The sequence below is a fragment of the Balaenoptera musculus genome, chromosome 3 (assembly GCF_009873245.2).
Source record: "Balaenoptera musculus isolate JJ_BM4_2016_0621 chromosome 3, mBalMus1.pri.v3, whole genome shotgun sequence".
NCBI classification, from domain to species: domain Eukaryota; kingdom Metazoa; phylum Chordata; class Mammalia; order Artiodactyla; family Balaenopteridae; genus Balaenoptera; species Balaenoptera musculus.
Genome location: NC_045787.1, coordinates 81,478,263 through 81,497,308, shown reverse-complemented (window position 1 = coordinate 81,497,308; position 19,046 = coordinate 81,478,263). Strand labels below are relative to the sequence as shown.

The 19,046-nt window shown below is 35.3% G+C and overlaps 1 pseudogene; it reads left to right on the top strand.

Annotated features, from left to right (window-relative positions):
• The first annotated feature begins 2,303 nt into the window (after positions 1 to 2,303).
• Positions 2,304 to 19,046, top strand: part of LOC118892505 — a 33,379-nt pseudogene continuing 16,636 nt past the window's right edge.

Genomic DNA, 19,046 nt, shown 5'->3' with positions numbered 1-19,046 from the left:
GATAATCTGTGGGTTGGCTGAGATCAGCTAGGCTTGGATTTGGGGTTGTTCCATGTATCTCTCATTCTGAAACGGAGGTGAAAGGCATTGCAGTCATTGGGGGCATGCTCTTTTCATGGTGGATAGCAGGAAGGCAAGAGGAGCCAATGGAAATACCTGATGCCTTTCAAAGTCTCTGCCTGACATTTCACCATTTCATATCTGCCCATATTGCTTTACTCATGTGAGCAACACCAGAGCCAATGGGGGTAGAGATGTATAGTCCTCCTCTAGAGGCAGTTCTTACAGCCTCTTTGATATGTAATTCTGTCATCGGGAGAAAATGGAATAGGAGTGATCAGAATCCATTCATTCACACTAGCTAACACCACATATGATGGTGGCCTCTAGACAGATGAAAGACCTAAAGTTGAAAGGTAAAAGTATAAAGTTAATAGAAGAAAATCTAGAAGACTATCTAGGGTAGTAGAACTTCTTAAACAAAAATGTAAAAGTACAAACCAAAAGAAAGAAAATTAATAAATCTGACTACATCAAGAAAAATTTTAATGAAAGGCACCATGTATCAAGTTAATAAACAGATAATAGATTGGGGGCATATATTTCTGACACTTGAAATCAACTAAGAATCAATACCTAGAGTATGAGAAATTCTTCTGTAAAGAGCAATTCTGATACAATTAAGTGTGAAAGATATGAGATGGCATTTTCAAAAAATTAAAACCAAAAAGCTACCGAGCATGCATAAGGGGAAGTCATAGAATCATTAGTGATCATAAATATGTAAATTAAAGCAAGAATAGCACTTTAGAGCCATTAGCACACTAAATAATACTAAGAATGCACCAATGTAATAGGAACCTTCACGCACATCTAATGGAGTGTAGGTTGTTGTGGACATTTGGAAAGTAATCTAGTACCAGTGAGTCAGTTTGTAGACACATACCCTGTGATAAATCTGTTCTTTTACCAGGTATATAATCCAAATCTATCCTCATATAAAGTCAAAAAGGGGCATGTAAAAGGTTGTTCTTGGTTGTGGACTAAGAAATATTGTGTTTGTTCTTGGTTGAGGACTAAGTTGAGGTAAGTGAGGCAACTCAGGTGCAGATTTTAAGGAGGCACTCACTCTAAAGGTCATGTAAAACATGAGTACAGGATAGCACACTCACCCTGAGAGTAAGTGCCTCCTTAAGTGTTGTGCCCCATCTGCCTCACTTGCCTCACCCTACTATCAGCTCAGCTGGTAAACTGGAGTCAGATTAAGTGTCTGTCACATGGAGAGTGGATACATGACATGAAATAAATGCACAGGAAGGAGAATTACACATCATTTGGAAAGAATGGATGAAAGATAAATATAGTTGTAGGAGTGAGTTTTAGTTGTTTAATTAAAAAAAAAGAAAACATTATTGTCTACTGTTCATCATTTTGAAAGTGAACACATCAAATGGTATTTTATTTACTTAAGAAGCAAATATTAATTAAAACAAAGCCAAAATAAAAATATTTTGAGAAATATACTAAGAGGAAAATTAAATAGTACAGCCTATTTAAAAATGTTCATAAAGCAATGTACTTAAAATTGATAAAGTGAAAACATATATATTTTGACAATCTTAAAATAAAAATCATTTTATGTATCAGAAATTTTTCAATATGTGGGGAAAAGGTTTATATTTTTCAATGAAACCTTAGCATACACTTTTTGATGCTCCCCATAATAACTGGCATATCTATTTCTCAAGCCAATTTAAATCTAAAATGTAAAACTGACTTTGATGTGAAGGCTCACTACGATCTATTTCACCCAAAAACTTCGCTAAGTTTTTGGTATAGACTCTCTATATCTGCAAATTATGAATGGTTTAAAATATAGAAATAATATAACTACAAATTTAAGAAAAATGTGGATGGTTTGGAGACATTTTAGCAGAATTATGAGTTAAAATTCATTGTTATGGTCCACTCTAAATCTGACTTTTTAATAGCTTTATCAACTTTCATACCCTAGATAAGAATAGTAACTGAAGATGGGAGATTTTAGTATGGCTGAGAACTGCCAGATATCCACGAAGGGATACTGGGTATCTGGAAGAGATCCCTGGTGGTCCCAAAACAAAATCTGTTCTTTCATCTGCTCCAATCCAGCTTTCTGACTCTGTCTCTCCTTTCTTCAGTATTTTCACATTCTTCTGTGCTGTCATTTATAAAATATAGCTGTTAATTAAATGTGTCCTGTATCTCTGGGGAATTGATAAATTGACTTGAAAGCACTTTTAAAAATAAAGTTCAGGCCCCAAATGGCGGCCAGCCGCTACCAGAACTTTCTCAAACTCTGTGAGGAATGGCCAGTGGACGAGACCAAATGAGGCCGGGACTTGGGCACTTATCAGTGGGAGCATGTAGTGAACGCCTTTAGGGAGGGAGAGAACACCCAGATTGCAGAGCCTGAGGCCTGTGATTAGAAGTACGAGAGCTTAGCACCTCTCCATTCAAACTACTACAAACACAAGTACCCTCGCCCCAGAGACACAAGATTCAGTGGCCTGTCCCTGGAAGAATACAAACTGGTCCTGTCCACAGATACCTTGGAAGAGTTTAAGGAGATGAATAAAGGCATGTGGAAGAAACTGCAGGAGAAGTTTGCCCCCAGGGATCCTGAGGAGAAGCATAAGGCCTGGGCTAGGGCCTTATCGCGACTGCATTACCTAAGCGTGAAGTCGTGTACGTTGCCATCATCAATAAAATGCCCTGATTTCTCCATCCAAAAAAAAAAAAAGTTCATATACCTATAATAATTTTTTTAACCTTTTTATTTTATATTGGAGTATAGCTGATTAAGAATGTGATAGTTTCAGGTGCAGAGCAAAGTGGCTCAGCCATACATACACATGTATCCATTCTCACATACCTATATATAATGATACTGAGTGTTGAAATAGTTATTTTTGGAATATGTTTTAAAATGGTGGGAGGGAGACACAAGAGGGAGGAGATATGGGGATATATGTATATGTATAGCTCATTCACTTTGTCATAAAGCAGAAACTAACAAACCATTGTAAAGCAATTATACTCCAATAAAGATGTCAAAAAAATGGAACAGTAAAATAAAGTCATAGTCTAAATTTTCTTACATAAGAGGTACCTTTTCTCACCATGAGTTCATTTTTCAGCCCTATTTAATTTGGAAACTGGCCTGTTTGAATACCTAGAGTGGAAACTTCCTCACCCAGCAATTAAAAAAGGGCATAATGTCAGATTTTAAACTTCTTTGTTTTCCATGTAGGACAGCAAACTGTTACCTCCTTGTATAGGTGCTTTTAATTAGAGACTAGATTGGTCAATGGGATAGTGCCACCCAAACGATATACATAAAATGACCAAGATTTAGAGACATCAGGTATTACCGTGTGCAGAGTAATAGCAAGATGGGTGTCACATTCACCTCCTTTTCCTTGTACACAGATTACATGTTCATTAGTTTACAGACATCATGATAGTAATCTAATTTGGGACAAACGGAATAGATTTCATGCCAGGTTTGTGTTTGGGAAGCCACAGGGTTGGTGCAATGCTGCTTCCTTGGGGATCTACAGAGAAGACTGACCCAACCTGGGGACAAGGGGGTATCTTTCTCACCTTGTAATTCTCCCCTTCAAGAGGTGCAAGACTCATAAATGTGAGGAAAAGAACTATCAAGGATAGTTCCTTAGTATCTTTAGTATCATAGTAAGGCTAGTCTTTCCCTTGTTGCAAATACTATTACTATGATTATAACTACTACTAGTACTATTATTTATTAAATACTTATTTTTAAAAAGGTTTATGTGGATAATGTTATATGTATAAAGATTATGTGGATTATAATATTATTGCTCTTTCAAATAAGAGAAAAATTAAGCTTGGAGAGGTGAGGTGATTTACTCAAAGTCATACTTCCAGGGTTAAAAGAGAAGCATTCTGACTTATGAATCCACATTCTTGGTAAATTAAAAAGACAAGGCTATTAGCACTTTAAACTTTTTATTTAAAGCTTTTTTTATTTCACCAAAAATTATCTAGTTGTTTCATCATATTGTCCCTGATATAAACCAGATACTAGAAACTACCATGCATTACCTCCATGTATATACTATACACATTTTCCATTCAAGTTGTACCACAACTCGTGATTTATATTTTGGTTGGTGATGCTTTTAATACATGAAATGTTTTCTGACTGGAAGCTACAATTTTATAATTTTAAGAGGCATAGGCAATCATATGACTAATCATCATAGATGTCACTCCTATTATTTATGTCACATTAGATAGGTATACACATTTTATTTTATATTCCAACACCAAGAAAAAGTGGACGAATTAACTCTATAAGGAGCTGATACTTTAAAATTGATAGAGAATAATGTGTTGCTTTTCTCTACTAGGTGAAAGTTCAAAATTATTATTTAAATGCACTCATTTGTAAATTAAGGTTAATTAACTGCATTCATTAAAGCTCTACTTATCTACAATGATTCTGACTTGATTATGAATATTATGATTGAGTTATAGTTATGCAAATGCCACTGAAACTTATTGTCATGTGTTACTTAAGTCATAACCTCATAGTTATGGTAAGTTACTCAAAATACATTTTCTTGTAAAAATATAATGATGTCATGTCTAGTATCTGTGGATATTTATATATATATTTATATATAGTCTCTGACTAAAACCTAGTAATTTCTCTAATAACAGCTAAATAACTAATAATAATAATACCCTCCAAGAGAATGATGAGTACTTGAGTTTCATGGTGGTGGTAAGTGTTCTCTGAATGAAGTTATATAAAATAATACAAGACAATGTGTACCATCTATTTAGTCTATAGTCTGTACCAGGTTCAGTGGCAAGCACCTTACTTGCACCATGTCTTTTTATCTTCTCAAGAGCTCCATGAATCCAAGTAATTTTTAATGCAGATTTCTATGGGCAAGTTCCATTCTAGACACTGGGGAAGCAGCGCTGAACCAACAGACATCTGTGCCCTAGTAGAGCTCACATTCTACTTGAGGAGAAAGATAGGAGACAAAATAAGTAAAATATATAAATAAAACAATTATAATATTTGTTTTAAGCAGAAGAAGGAAGTAGAGAATTAGGAATAGGAAGTGTCATGGAGAAGGGACATAATTTTAGGAAGGGTTCAAGGAAATTCTCATGAAGAGGTAACACATGACTGAAGACCTGAAGAAAAGCAGAATGAAAGCCAAATACTTATCTGTCAAAGAGCTTTTCAGGCATTAGAGAGAAAATGCAAAGCTCCTACGATCAGACTTTGCCAGCTGTGATGGAGCCCAATGAGTGGGAGAGTGGTGTGAGATGAGGTTAGAGAGGTAACCTGCTCCAAATCACATGACACAGGTGATAAACCAACAAAGCAAGGACTTCAACTGTAAGAGATAAAGGACAGGCAATCAATAAGTTAAATAGATCAATGAATAAATGGATTCATGGGTGAATGAACAGATAAATGTTAGATAAGTAGACAAATTGATTAATAACTAGATACCCAGTTTTTTTTTATTATTCCTTTAAGAACATTGTTCAGTCCAGTTTGTCTAAAGCAATGGATACTTATTAAAGGAGAAAGAAACTGAGTAACTATTTATATGGCTGCCCAATATTACACAAACTGGTAGCATAAGAATCAGATAAAGAATTGAATGCACTAGAGAACTTCTAGAATCATTAGAAGAAAGGATATGAAATATCCTTGAATTTTGTCCTTCCAAAACAAGAATAAACATTTTGCATAACACTTTCATGTAATACTCTAACCACCACAGCCTACTTTAAAGCACACATAGGGTTAATATTTATGTTCTGGCAGCCTCTTACTGTAGATCTGATCCCTTCGTACAGTTTGGGAATCTTTGAATCTTTGCCTTGATAAAGAACTAAGCCTCTGTAACAGGCTGTTCTGTGTTGGTACTGCTCACGCTTTATAAATGGAGAAGTCAAACAGAGCGATGAGCAGCAAGACGCAAGACAGAGGGGAAAACAGGAAAAGCTTAGTGTCTGGGAAGATCTGGCCAAGTGGATGAGAAAGATGGCAATCTGCTCTGCAATTACCAAAAAAAGTGTTTTTTATTATAATGAACTCTGTTGAGCAGTTATTTTAGTAGTTATTTTAATACCCTGAAAGAACTAGTATGCTAACTTTTTTCCAAGGGTAAGTAATTTACAGAGAGAATTTGCTGATTAGATCTTCTGAACTGTAAATGTTCTCTATTTTTTTGTGATGCCAGAAGTGAACAAATCAGGTACTCACCTCGTCAAAGGAGAGCATACACCATGGAGGAACGTGGAGTTTCTTATAAGAGTGTGTTAGAAAGAATCTGCGATGGGATTTAAATTCTGGTTGGGTGATTTGGGAAAGGGTGTAAGGAAGAGATGGCCTTCAGGAGTGAACACTGTCAGAAAGCAGGGGCAGTGCTATGGGTAGAGAAGTAGCAGGTACTCATTTAGTGTTTGAACAAGGAGAGTGTTTTCTTGTGGGTGGTGGAGTTACCATGTTTTTGTTTGTTCTTAGACAAAATTATGAAGTGGCCTTGCTGTTTTTCATGATTGTGTCTCAGAGTAACCTTGTCTGAAATTGGTATATTGTGACATTGTTTATCAAATGGGAGAATAAATGGCTTAGATGTGACTGTCAGACCAGTTTCTGAATGTCAGGGGCTTCTCTCTCTCTCTCTTTTTCATATATTTGTCAGAACTTTTTAAGCAAGGAAAATTAGCTTACCTATTGCAGACATATATAATTTTGATAAACTATGTAAATTATATGCAGAGTCTAAAAATATCCCTCTCCATGAATATACAGAAGGAATAAAGATTATTCAGCATAGTATTAAATTATTTAATATAATCCTAAACAATTTTTAACTTTGAATATATCATTTTCAGAAGCTGTTATTTCCTCTAGTGGCCAAAAAATAATTTCTAGTAATAAAAACTCCTTCAAATCTTGGAAATATATGCCATAACAGTCTGTTCACAAACTAGCAAATTCAGTAAAACCAATATTTACATATATATATATTTAAAAAACCTAACAGAATATAATTTTTAGTGAATGTACTAGTTATTAATAATATGAAATATTCTGTACAATATAAAATACACTTGATTGTCATTTCAGTCATATTTTTTGCAGTTCAGTATCTTCAGAGATTTAAATGACTAAGAATTTTTCTACATCTTTTTATCAAAGGCAATAGTTTTCTCAGTTTCCTTATTTCTTTTTCTGAACCTATCTTTTGCCACATTAACTTTTTAAAAATAGACTTTATTTTTTGGAATGGCTTTAGGTTTGCAGCAACACTGAGAAAATAGTAAAGAGAGTTCCTATTTACCCCACACCCAGTTTCCCCTAATAACATCTTACATTAGTATGGTACACTTGTTATAATTAATGATCAAATATAATCGTTTTCTTTCTTTGTAATTTATCCCTCCTCCACCCCCTTTCCCCTTTGGTAACCATAAGTTTGTTTTCTATGTCTGTGAGTCTGTTTCTGTTTTGTAAATAAGTTCATTTGTGTGTTATTTTAGATTCTACATATAAGTGATAACATATGGTATTTGTCTTTCTCTTTCTGACTTACTCAGTATGATAATCTCTAAGTCCATCTGTTGCTGCAAATGGCATTCATTCATTCTTTTTTTTTATGGCTGAGTAATATTTCATTGTATATATGTACCACATTTCCTTTATCCATTCCTCTGTCGATGGACATTTAGGTTGCTTCCATGTCTTGGCTACTGTAAATAGTGTTGCAATGAACATGGGGTGCATGTATCTTTTCAAATTATAGTTTTGTCCAGATATATGCCCAGGAGTAGGATTGCTGGATCATATGGTAATTCTATTTTTGGTTTTCTGAGGAACCTCCATATTGTTCTCCATGGTGGCTGTATCAATTTACATTCCCACCAGCAGTGCAAGAAGGTTCCCTTTTCTCCACACCCTCTTCAGCATTTGTTATTTGTAGACTTTTAATGATGGCCATTCTGACTGGTGTGAGGTGGTACCTCATTATAGATTTGATTTGCATTTCCCTAATAATTAGTGATGTTGAACATGTCAGAAATGTCTAAGAGAAACGTCTATTTAGGTCTTCTACCCATTTTTTGATTGGGTTTTTTTTTTGTTATTGAGCTGTATGAGCTGTTTTCAAATGTAATTCTTATTATTAAAGTTGCAGTTTATTCATACTTCCTTATTTTTTTTCACCCAGTATCCTTCATCTATTCCAGGATCCCACCTACGATATGATTTTACATTTAGTCATGTCTCCTTAGGCTCCTCTTGCCTGTGACATTTTCTCTGATTTTTCTTTTTTTTTTTGGATGGACTTGACAGTTTTGAGGAGCACTTTTCAGGTATTTTGGATGATACTGATCTGTTGGAATTTTCTAATGTTTTCCTCTTGAGTAGACTGGGCTTGGGCTTTAGGGAGGAATAGCACAGAGGTAAATCTTCATCATATCATACCAAGGATATGCATTATTAACATGATTTATCATTGGTGATGTTAATCTTAATCATCTCTCTAAGGTAGTATTTGTCAAGTTTCTCCACTGCAAAGTTATTCCCACCCAACCTTTTTTATACTCCATATTTCAGTCTTTGGAAGAAAAGACACTATGCATAGCCCCGTCTTAGGAAATGGATTTATGCTTTTCCTTCTGAGGGCACAGTATCTATATAAATTATTTGGAAATCTTTTGCATAGCAGATTTGTCTCTTCTCCCACTCTTCTTTAAGTATTCAACCATTCTTTTACATCAGTATGAATTCATGACTATTTTATAGTTAGGGTTATAATCTAATACTACTTTATTGGTTTTCTTGTTCAAATTGTTTCAGCTTTGGCCATTGGGAGCTTTCAGCTGGCTTCTTTGTTTCTTTAACTTATGCCCATCAATGTGTGTGTATTTACGTATATGTGTGTGTGCTTTTTCTGTACATCCTTATTTTCTGGCAATACAAGATGCTCCAGGTTCAGCTTGTATATTTCCTACCAAGGTTTATAATCAGTCATTTCCCCAAAAAATCTCTGGTTCCTTTTATTGGAGAAAGGTTTAGAAATCAAGGTCTGGGTGTTGGGTGTGCTCACTGCTGCTGGGTTATCATTTCTTCTAGACCCTCTCAGCTGAAATAGCAAGAAAATATGTCTGTATAGCAACACATGTACATGCACATAAATAGCTGTATATCTATCCCTCATTATTCATATATGGTACATATGAGTTCATATTTGATGTCTTCAACTCAAGATTATTACCACATCAGTCAGTCTAGGCTATTTCTTTTGCTTATTGTAAATACTCCAACAGTGAGAAATCAGGTTCCTGTAATCCACAATTCATTTAATTTCTCAGTTTCAGTATACATGCATAACAGTGTCAGAGTTTTAAACTCATACTGCCACAGGACAAAACTTTATGAATTAGAGTACAGTGTTCACGTTCAGTTCCTTTTGCCTTTAGTCTTACAGAAGCCAGTCATACCTAACGTTACTAAGGTCAGCACCTTTACATCCCAGCCATTTTCAGTAATGGTGTTCAATATGTTTCTAATATGGATACTTTTGTCACAGTCTGTAGTCCATTTTCAGATCCTTTGTTGTCTTAAATGATGTTTTTTGAACTTGCATACATTAAGGTTTGGCTTTTATGTTGTAACATTCTAAGGATTTTGACAAATGCAGAATGTCATGTATCCACCATTACAGTATCATACATCATAGTTTCATCACCTGAAAAAAAAAATCACCTATTCAACCCCTCCTTCACGCTCCCAAATCCCTGGCTCTGAACATTTTATCATTTCTATATTTGTTCTTTTCCAGAATGTCATATAATTGGAATGACACAATATATAGCCTTTTCAGACTGACTTCTTTCACTTCAAAATGTGTTTAAGATTCCTCCATGTCCTTTCATTCCTTGATAACTCATTTCTTTTTATCACTGAATAGTATATGGATGTACCACAGTTTGTCTATTTGCCTATTGAAGCATATTTTGGTTGCTTCCACTCATGACAATAATGAATAGGGTTGCTATAAACCATCCTGAGCAGGTTTTTGTGTAGACTTAGGTTTTCAAGTAAATATGTAGGAGAGTGACTGCTGGATTATATGGTAAGACAGAGTTTAAATTTCTAAGAAACTGCCAAACTGTTTTCCAGAGTGGCTGTACCAGTTTGCATTCCCAACAACAATGAATGAGAATTCCTTTTTCTCTACATCCTTGCCAGGATTTGGTATTCTCAATTGAAAAACTTTTATCCATTCTAATAGGTGTGTAGTGTTTGCTCATTGTTGTTTTAATTTGCAGTTACGTAATGACAAATAATGTCAAACATTTGTCATATGCTTATTTCTCATCCATTGTCTTCTTTGATGAGGTATTTATTTAGGTCTCTTAAATTTTTAATTGTATTGTTTTCTTATGTTTGAATTCTAAGAGTTCTTTGTGTATTTTGGATAGAATTTCTTTTCAGATACATATTTCCCAAATATTTTCTCCTAGTCTGTGGCCTGTCTTCCTCTTAACAGTATCTTCTGCAAAGTAGAAGATTCTTTTTTTTTTTTTTTAAATCTGTCTCATTTGAGAACACCTGGTATCTCCAAATCTCGATCTTTTTTAAAAAAATTAATTAATTAATTATTTTATTTTATTTATTTATGGCTGTGTTGGGTCTTCGTTTCTGTGCTAGGGCTTTCTCTAGTTGTGGCAAGCGGGGGCCACTCTTCATCGCGGTGCGCGGGCCTCTCACTATCGCGGCCTCTCTTGTTGCGGAGCACAGGCTCCAGACGCGCGGGCTCAGTAATTGTGGCTCACGGGCCCAGTTGCTCCGCGGCATGTGGCATCTTCCCAGACCAGGGCTCGAACCCGTGTCCCCTGCATTAGCAGGCAGATTCTCAACCACTGCGCCACCAGGGAAGCCCCAGATTCTAACTTTTATGAAGTTCAGTTTCTCAGTTTTTTTTCTTTCATGGATTATGCTTTTGGTGTTGCTCACATCATCATCTTGTTTTAAAAAACTGAGGTATAACTGACATACATTATAGTAGTTTCAGGTGTACAACATAATTTATTATTTGTACATATTGTGAAATAATTGCCACAATAAGGCTAGTTAACATCCATCCCCATATATAGTTACCAAATGATTTCTTGTGATTAGAACTTTAGAGACCTACTACTCTCTTAGCAACTTTCAAGTATGTATGTAAAACAGTATTATTAACTGCAGTTATCATGCTGAATGTTACATCCCCAGGACATTTATTTTATAACTGGAAGTTTGTATATTTGTTTTCCCCAGTCTGACTTATTTCACTTACCATAATGCCCTCAAGGTCATTTCATGTTGTCACAAAATGGCAAGATTTCATTTTTTCTTATGGCTGAATCCATTTTGTGTGTCTGTGTGTAATACCCAGTGGGCATGGATTCACTGGGGCCATTATTATAGCAGTTTACCTCAAGGATAATTAAAATTTTAACTGGAGTTGAAATCTCAACTAAAAATTTTATGACAAATAAAATTTGAGTCTTACTATCCCTTTAAGATTATAAGCCTTTAGTCATTTCAGTTTTAGTTTTAGGTTTTACGATGTTTGCATGAGAAAATTAGGGAGTGTGAAGATTCATGAAGTGACATTTACAAATTCTTCTTGGCATGACTAGTGTATTCTTTTTCTTTCCCACTGTCCCAGAGGTGACTTGACTTATCCTTCCTAGGACAGGCCCCCTCCTGGCACCTGTTTCTATACAAACCCTTTAATCAGTGCTCAGCTCTAGGAATTCTTTATAAGGTCCTATCTAGAATAGTCTCAACAGTGCCACATGATTGTTTCTTTCGACTGCATGGAGAGCAGTAATTGGGCAATATTCATGGAAAACGCAAAATGAAATCTGTGTGGCAGAAATATTCAGAGCTGCTGTGTATCTGTTTTATTTCCACTTGGTGCCAGTTTTTTGCAGCTACTTATAAAGATTCTTCTTTGTCAGTGTAGATTGCTAAAAGATCTACTTCCAAATAGCAAAACTAAAACTAAATGTGTTTCTGCAGTGGTCTGACCTGCTGTTATTAGTATATAACAAATAACTCCCATCCTGACGCCTAAAGACAAAGGCTCTTAAGGGTCTCATCCATTAATTGGAAGCTATTTATTGTGAGTATTCCCTAGCCACTTGACTTGCTATTGCTGCCATGGTTCAAAAGTGAATGGTTTTTAATATCTAGAACATTAATTTGAGTCAAATTATATATGCAGCAACATTTGTGCAGAAGGTAAGAATATAATTTAGGTCATAACGGAACACACGGTGAATGTCTGAAAACCGGTCAATTGTCTTTTGAAACAGAGGTACTTATTTCTATTTTTGAAATATTGGCAAGTTAAAAGTTTTCTGGCACTGTTTCCTTTTTCATGTGATATGAATGCAGATGCTGTTAGAACTGAAAACTTTTTTCTGTTGTTGGTAGTGCTGCTACTGTTTGGTAAAGAAGGAAATTTGAAATTCTATATGGAGCCATTGGTAAAATGCACTTACAGAAAGATTCTAATTTTTGTATGTCAGAGTAATAGAAAATACAGTATTTCTATTTGAGTGACTTTAGGAGTTTGCCGAGCTCCTTAATATGAGTCCTTTATAAATTCCTCTTGATAGGAAACACACTTTAGAATAAATGTATCACTTATTTATGAATATGTATCTAGCAAAAAAGAAAATCACTTATTTGAGGTCAGTTACCCATCTGGGTCTCCAAAGGCACTTTGTTTCCTGTTCTCTTCTTAATGTATTTTTGCATTTTGTGGCCACGGTGTATAGCTGTTACACAGCTCTGGAGGCAGCAATTGTGTATGTTTAATGACAGTTTTCAAACAAATGGAAGCAGGATGACTTGATGAAGAGGCAGATATTTCACTTTACCTGGAGGCACCATTTGGGTTAGATATTTTTATTAAAAAATTCTCTTAATATATTACTTGGATTCCTTTCATTGTATTTATATTCTTGAGATACATTAGTGTTTTTTTTTTATTACATTAAAAGGTATTTATTTTGTGTATTGCATTATTCATTTCTACAGGACTTAGAAAGTTAGAGCAAAGGCTTAAAGCCTTTTCATAAAGAGAAATACCTTTGGATTTGCCTAAATTCTTTTTTTTTTTTCACACACACACACACACACACATTGTATTTTATTTTTACAAGAGATAGACCGACATCAAGCATTGTAAATGGATGACCACAACAGAAGCAACAGTGATTGCAATTACCAAACACGAAACACACTCATACTATGTCATAATATTGACATTCAGTCCAGTAATCCTCCACTGTAACAGCTCCTTTACTTTGCAGTGAAAATTGATTTGTATATTTTTTGCCTCTGAGTCCTTGTGGGATTTTTTTTTTATTCAAACAGAAAGTCACAAAAATTATAATCATCCTCATCAGTTCACTCAGTCCCATGTAATTAATTTTTTTTTTCATCTTGATCGTTTGTTAGCACTTTTATGAGTTCATCAGTTTTCCATTAGAGTTCTGAAAATGTTTATTCATTCAGTTCAGCAGTATAGTCAGTTACCAGAAACCTGTACTCGTCAGAGACTTTTCCATGAATTCCTTGAAGATGAAACCCTTTTATAGGAACATATTTGCAAAAGCATCAGAGTACACACAGAACTGTCTGTAAATGACAAAAGACTTAAAAATGACCATGGTTAAAGATTTGATGAAAGTTCATAATGCAATTGACAAGGAAACTTAGTTATTTCTGAGATATACATTTTAAAGTAATAACTAGAATTATGACTTATAACATCATTACACCAGAACATATAAGATTTTTAGAAATTTCATGTAATGTCTGAAACATTTATATTAACATATTTCCATACAAATAACCCCAAAAAAGTTTAGTATTAGTTGCTTGTTTGTTTTTTTATACTGCAGGCTCTTATTAGTCATCAATTTTATACACATCAGTGTATACATGTCAATCCCAATCGCCCAATTCAGCACACCACCATCCCCACCCCACCACGGTTTTCCCCCCTTGGTGTCCATACGTTTCTTCTCTACATCTGTGTCTCAACTTCTGCCCTGCAAACCGGCTCATCTGTACCATTCTTCTAGGTTCCACATACATGCGTTAATATATGGTATTTGTTTATCTGTTTCTGACTTACTTCACTCTGTATGACAGTCTCTAGATCCGTCCACGTCTCAACAAATGACTCAGTTTCGTTCCTTTTTATGGCTGAGTAATATTCCATTGTATATATATACCACATCTTCTTTATCCATTCGTCTGTCAATGGGCACTTAGGTTGCTTCCATGACCTGGCTATTGTAAATAGTGCTGCAATGAACATTGGGGTGCATGTGTCTTTTTGAATTATGGTTTTCTCTGGGTATATGCCCAGTAGTGGGATTGCTGGATCATATGGTAACTCTATTTTTAGTTTTTTAAGGAACCTCCATACTGTTCTCCATAGTGGCTGTATCAATTTACATTCCCACCAACAGTGCAAGAGGGTTCCCTTTTCTCCACACCCTCTCCAGCATTTGTTGTTTGTAGATTTTCTGATGATGCCCATTCTAACTGGTGTGAGGTGATACCTCATTGTAGTTTTGATTTTCATTTCTCTAATAATTAGTGATGTTGAGCATCTTTTCATGTGCTTCGTGGCCGTCTGTATGTCTTCTTTGGAGAAATGTCTATTTAGGTCTTCTGCCCATTTTTGGATTGGGGTGTTTGTTTCTTTGATATTGAGCTGAATGAGCTGTTTATATATTTTGGAGATTAACCCTTTGTCCGTTGATTCGTTTGCAAATATTTTCTCCCATTCTGAGGGTTGTCTTTTCATCTTGTTTATGGTTTCCATTGCTGTGCAAAAGCTTTGAAGTTTCATTAGGTCCCATTTGTTTATTTTTGTTTTTATTTCCATTACTTTAGGAGGTGGATCAAAAAAGATCTTGCTGTGATTTATTTCAAAGAGTGTTCTTCCTATGTTTTCATCTAAGAGTTTTATAGTGTCCGGTCATACATTTAGGTCTCGAATCCATTTTGAGTTTATTTTTGTGTATGGTGTTAGGGAGTGTTCTAATTTCATTCTTTTACATGTAGCTGTCCAGTTTTCCCAGCACCACTTATTGAAGAGACTGTCTTTTCTCCATTGTATATCTTCACCTCCTTTGTCACAGATTAGTTGACCATAGGTGCGTGGGTTTATCTCTGGGCTTTCTATCTTGTTCCATTGATCTGTGTTTCTGTTTTTGCACCAGTACCATATTATCTTGATTACTGTAGCTTTGTAGTATAGTCTGAAGTCAGGGAGTCTGATTCCACCAGCTCCGTTTTTTTCCCTCAAGACTCCATTGGCTATTCGGGGTCTTGTGTGTCTCCATACAAATTTTAAGATGATTTGTTCTAGCTCCGTAAAAAATGCCATTGGTAATTTGATAGGGATTGCATTGAATCTGTAGATTGCTTTGGGTAGTATAGTCATTTTCACAGTATTGGTTCTTCCAATCCAAGAACATGGTATATCTCTCCATCTGTTGGTATCATCTTTTATTTCTTTCAACAGTGTCTTATAGTTTTCTGCGTATAGGTCTTTTGTCTCCCCAGGTAGGTTTATTCCTAGGTATTTTATTCTTTTAGTTGCAATGGTAAATGGGAGTGTTTCCATAATTTCTCTTTCAGAATTTTCATCATTAGTGTATAGGAATACAAGAGATTTCTGTGCATTAATTTTGTATCCTGCAACTTTACCATATTCATTAATTAGCTCTAGCAGTTTTCTGGTGGCATTTTTAGGATTCTCTAAGTATAGTATCATGTCATCTGCAAACAGTGACAGTTTTACTTCTTCTTTTCCAATTTGTATTCCTTTTATTTCTTTTTCTTCTCTGATTGCCATGGCTAGGACTTCCAAAAGTATGTTGAATAATAGTGCTGAGAGTGGACATCCTTGTCTTGTTCCTGATCTTAGAGGAAATGCTTTCAGTTTTTCACCATTGAGAATGATGTTTGCTGTGGGTTTGTCATATATGGCCTTTATTATGTTGAGGTAGGTTCCCTCTATGCCCACTTTCTGGAGAGTTTTTATCATAAATGGGTGTTGAATTTTTTCAAAAGCTTTTTCTGCATCTATTGAGATGATCATATGGTTTTTATTCTTCAATTTGTTAATATGCTGTATCACATTGATTGATTTGCATATATTGAAGAATCCTTGAATCCCTGGGATAAATCCCACTTGATCGTGGTGTATGATCCTTTTAATGTTGTTGGATTCTGTTTGCTAGTATTTTGTTGAGGATTTTTGCATCTATATTCATCAGTGATATTGGTCTGTAATTTTCTTTTCTTGTAGTATGTTTGTCTGGTTTTGGTATCAGGGTGATGGTGGCCTCATAGCATAAGTTTGGGAGTGTTCCTTCCTCTGCAATTTTTTGGAAGAGTTTGAGAAGGATGGGTGTTAGCTCTTCTCTAAATGTTTGATAGAATTCACCTGTGAAGCTATCTGGTCCTGGACTTTTGTTTGTTGCAAGATTTTTAATCACAGTTTCAATTTCATTACTTGTGATTGGTCTGTTCATATTTTCTATTTCTTCCTGGTTCAGTCTTGAATGGTTATACCTTTCTAAGAATTTGTCCATTTCTTCCAGGTTGTCCATTTTATTGGCATAGAGTTGCTTGTAGTAGTCTCTTAGGATGCTTTGTATTTCTGCGGTGTCTGTTATAACTTCTCCATTTTCATTTCTAATTTTATTGATTTGAGTCCTCTCCCTCTTTTTCTTGATGAGTCTGGCTAATGGTTTATCAATTTTGTTTATCTTCTCAAAGAACCAGCTTTTAGTTTTATTGATCTTTGCTATTGTTCTTTTGTTTCTATTTCATTTATTTCTGCTCTGACCTTTATGATTTCTTTCCTTCTGCTAACTTTGGGTTTTGTTTGTTCTTCTTTTTCTAGTTCCTTCAGGTGTAAGGTTAGATTCTTTACTGGAGATTTTTCTTGTTTCTTGAGGTAGGCTTGTATAGCTATAAACTTCCCTCTTAGAACTGCTTTTGCTGCATCCCATAGGTTTTGGATCGTCATGTTTTCATTGTGATTTGTTTCTAGGTATTTTTTATTTCCTCTTTGACTTCTTCAGTGGTTATTTAGTAACGTATTGTTTAGCCTCCAGGTGTTTGTGTTTTTTACGTTTTTTTCCCTGTAATTCATTTCTAATCTCATAGTGTTGTGGTCAGAAAAGATGCTTGATATGATTTCAATTTTCTTAAATTTACTGAGGCTTGATTTGTGACCCATTATGTTGTCTATCTTGGAGAATGTTCCATGTACACTTGAGAAGAAAGTGTAATCTGCTGTTTTTGGATGGAATGTCCTATAAATATCAATTAAATCTATCTGGTCTATTGTGTCATTTAAAGTTTCTGTTTCCTTATTTTCATTTTGGATGATCTGTCCATTGGTGTAAGTGAGGTGTTAAAGTCCCCCACTATTATTGTGTTAATGTCAATTTCCTCTTTTATAGCTGTTAGCAGTTGCCTTATGTATTGAGGTGCTCCTGTGTTGGGTGCATAAATATTTATAATTGTTATATCTTCTTCTTGGATTGACCCCTTGATCATTATGTAGTGTCCTTCCTTGTCTCTTGTAACATTCTTTAAAGTCTATTTTATCTGATATGAGTATAGCTACTCCAGCTTTCTTTTGATTTCCATTTGCATGGAATATCTTTTTCCATCCCCTCACTTTCAGTCTGTATGTGTCCCTAGGTCTGAAGTGGGTCTCTTGTAGACAGCATATATATGGATCTTGTTTTTGTATCCATTGAACAAGCCTGTGTCTTTTGGTTGGAGCATTTAATCCATTCACCTTTAAGGTAATTATCGATATGTATGTTCCTATGACCATTTTCTTAGTTGTTTTGGGTTTGTTTTTGTAGGTCCCTTTCTTCTCTTGTGTTTCCCACTTAGAGAAGTTCCTTTAGCATTTGTTGCAGAGCTGGTTTGGTGGTGCTGAATTCTTAGCTTTTGCTTGTCTGTAAAGCTTTTGATTTCTCTATCGAATCTGAATGAGAGCCTTTCTGGGTAGAGTAATCTTGCTTGTAGTTTCTTCCCTTTCATCACTTTAAGTATATCATGCCACTCCCTTCTGGCTTGTAGAGTTTCTGCTGAGAAATCAGCTGTTAACCTTATGGGAGTTCCCTTGTATGTTATTTGTCGTTTTTCCCTTGCTGCTTTCAATAATTTTTCTTTGTCTTAAATTTTTGCCAGTTTGATTACTATGTGTCTCAGCGTGTTTCTCCTTGGGTTTATCCTGTATGGGACTCTGTGCTTCCTGGACTTGGGTGGCTCTTTCCTTTGACATGTTAGGGAAGTTTTTGACTATAATCTCTTCAAATATTTTCTCGGATCCTTTCTCTCTCTCTTCTCCTTCTGGGAGCCCTATAATGCAAATGTTGTTGCATTAAATGTTGTCCCAGAGGTCTCTCAGGCTGTCTTCATTTCTTTTCATTCTTTTTTCTTTAGTCTCTTCTGCAGCAGTGAATTCCACCATTCTGTCTTCCAGGTCACTTATCCGTTCTTCTGCCTCAGTTATTCTGCTATTGATTCCTTCTAGTGTAGTTTTCATTTCAGTTATTGTATTGGTCATCTCTGTTTGTTTGTTCTTTAATTCTTCTAGGTCTTTGTTAATCATTTCTTGCATCTTCTCAATCTTTGCCTCCATTCTTATTCCGAGGTCCTGGATCATCTTCACTATCATTATTCTGAATACTTTTTCTGGAAGGTTGCCTATCTCCACTTCATTTAGTTGTTTTTCTGGGGTTTTATCTTGTTCCTTCATCTGGTACATAGCCCTCTGCCTTTTCATCTTGTCTATTTTTCTGTGAATGTGGTTTTTGTTCCACAGGCTGCAGGATTGTAGTTCTTCTTGCTTCTGCTG